The sequence below is a fragment of the Chenopodium quinoa genome, unplaced genomic scaffold, assembly GCF_001683475.1.
Source record: "Chenopodium quinoa cultivar QQ74 unplaced genomic scaffold, ASM168347v1, whole genome shotgun sequence".
Lineage (NCBI taxonomy): Eukaryota > Viridiplantae > Streptophyta > Magnoliopsida > Caryophyllales > Amaranthaceae > Chenopodium > Chenopodium quinoa.
The window spans coordinates 136,185-139,145 of record NW_018744681.1 but is presented as its reverse complement, the minus strand read 5'-3'; positions in this window follow the sequence as shown (position 1 = coordinate 139,145).

Below are 2,961 nucleotides of genomic sequence, written 5' to 3'. Positions count from 1 at the left end.
ATTTGACATATAGATTAAAAATTTATTTTAAAATTCAATAACTAACCCGAGCATCGCACGGGGCACAAAACTAGTACTTCCTCTGTTCTTTTATTGTTGCAACACTATTCTTTTCATGCTTGCCGACGCATGTTTTCAATCGTTAATATCTTTAAGGGAAAATTGAATTTTAGTACCTCGAATATAGGGGTAATTGAATTTTAGTACCCATCTAAAATTTTATTTTAAATTAGTACCTCCAAAATGACAAAACTATAGGTTTCAGTACCTCCGTCTAGTTCGTTAAGTTTTCCGTTAGTGGGGCCCATTATCTAATTATTTAATAATTTAATTTATTAAAAAAAAAAAAGAAAAAACATTTTATTAAAAAAAAACTTAAAAAATAATTAAAAAAAACTTAAAAATAAAAAATATATTTCTAGTAGATGATTCAAAGTTGAGCAGCCTAGCATAGTAGCACTCAGTCACTCACCCTAAATATAGTTCAAGGTGAACTTTGCGAATACCAGCATCAGAAATCTCTTCCCTCTCAATAGTTGACAGATAAGGAAAAGAACTATACTTCTCCAAGATTTCTTCATGTCTGACTGGGAACTTCAAGCTTCTTGAGAGCAAATTTGATACTGGAAAAAGTGCCTGTGAATAAATCCCCGCCACCCACCCTGCCTCCCCGCCACCCACCCTGCCTCCCGCGCCGACGCCACCCCCCCCACCCAGCCCTGCCTCCCTGCGCCGACGCCACCCCCTAACCAGCCTTGCCTCCCCGCGACGACACCACCCCCACCCACCTGAAAACCACCACATCGAAAACCCCCTCCCTTTCCCGTCGCTGATTTCCCTCCTCTTTCTCACTCTTGGCTGCCTCGAGGTTCCCGAAAACCACCACATCACCCCTTCCCCCTTTCCCCCAAATCAATTTTTAGGGTTTTAGGGTTAAATTTTTTCGGTTTGTGGGTGGCGGGTTACGGGTTCGTGGGTGGTAAGGTGGTGGGTTTCTGGGTTCGTGGGTTGTGGGTGGTGGGTTTAGGGGTTCGTGGGTGGTCGGATTGTGGGTTTTGGGGGTTCTTCGGTGGTGGGTGTAGTGGGTTTCAGGGTTCGTGGGTGGTGGGTTCTTGGGGTTCTTGGGTTTCTGGGTTCGGGGTTCATGCCTGGCCGCGGCGCAGCTGCTGTGGCTGGGCTTCGTGCCTGGCCGCGGTGGCAGCAGTTGTGGCTGGGCTTCGAGCCTGGCCGCGGCCGCAGCTGCCGTGGCTGGGCTTCGTGCCTGGCCGCGGCGGCAGCTGCCGTGGCTTGGTGGTGGGTTCGTGGGTTTTTTTTTTTATTTTTTAAGTTTTTTTTTTAATAAAATGTTTTTTCTTTTTTTTTAATAAATTAAATTATTAAATAATTAGATAATGGGCCCCACTAACGGAAACTTAACGAACTAGACGGAGGTACTGAAACCTATAGTTTTGTCATTTTGGAGGTACTAATTTAAAATAAAATTTAGATGGTATAAAATTCAATTACCTATATTCGAGGTACTAAAATTCAATTTCCTATCTTTAATTACCAATGTAAAAATTATAAACTTTAGATATTAAAATGGTATAGATCGAGACGAATTTAACAAGATCCCACATGACTGCATTTTTACTTAAGTATAAATAGTCAAAACTAGTCAAAGTGAAACACGTGAACAATGTAAAAGTCAAACTGTTGCAACCATAAAAAAAAATGGAGGAAGTATATAGTATAACTAACTGTGTTTTTTTTATTTGTAACAAAATGTTATTATTTGTAAGACATAAAAAATTCCTATATATTATAATTAAAAAACAAAAGTAGTATAATAGTTAAAGGATATTGAGATTATTATTTGGTGTCCAACCTAAATTAAAACTCTTATATTAAAGTTGAAAGTTTATAATTTTTACGGAGTAACAAGAAGAATCATGTACTGTATAATTATATGTTCTAAAGGTCTGTTCTCATACGTTGAAATTCAGTTCAGTTCAGCTCAGTTCAGTTCAGTTCAATTCAATTCAATTCAACTCAGCTCCTAATTTCCTTCTCTTATAAAATATTCAATTCAGCTCAGCTCCTAATTTCCTTCTCTTATAAAATATTCAATTCAGTTCGGTTCAGCTAAGTTTAGTTCAGCTGAGTTCAGTCAATGAGAACAGACCCTAAGAGAAAACAAACATTATCATTTGAATTGAATTACTATTCAACCATATGAATGTAATAATCGTAGGCCCTGTTTGGTTCGATCTTTTGAAATGGGTTGACTTGGAATCCATTTTATTTACTTTACTAGGTGTAAAAAAATATTTGATCACATGTATTAGAAGACATGATGTTAAATATTCTAATTAAATTCATAATTAACATATTTTTTTTAAAAAAAAGCATTAGTGTTTAGTGGTTAATATAGGAGGAAAGAAGAAAAAAATGAAAGAGCCAACCACTAATTATGTCCTAATTTTTTCTCTATAAGCAAAATATGTTGTTAGTCGATTTAGTAAAAAATAAATTAAGTGTTTATGAAAATGTGTAATTGATTTAGCTTTTTCGAACATTAGCTTTATCTATTATCTTGAAAGGAAAAAAGAAAAAAAAAATAAAAAAGAGGATAATGCCACTTATAGTTTAGGCGGTGAAATTTTTTAATAAAAAGTTGACACATAAACAGTAGTGATGTTAGCGGTTTTTACTTTAGTTATAATTATAGATTGTTGGTTAGTCTTTCAATTAAAGTGTGGAATCCCAAATTAATTAGTAGCTAGGATTCTGAATCTACCTCATCCTTCTCGAATCTTATATGTACACACCTCACCTCTTAAGATTTACTGTCCATTTCGTCAATCAGATGTAAAAATTATTCTCAATATTCAACCGAACAACTTTAAACAAGTATGTATGTGATTTAGAATCCATATCTTTCTAGTAAGACAGATTCCATATCAATTCATTTCAGCTCAA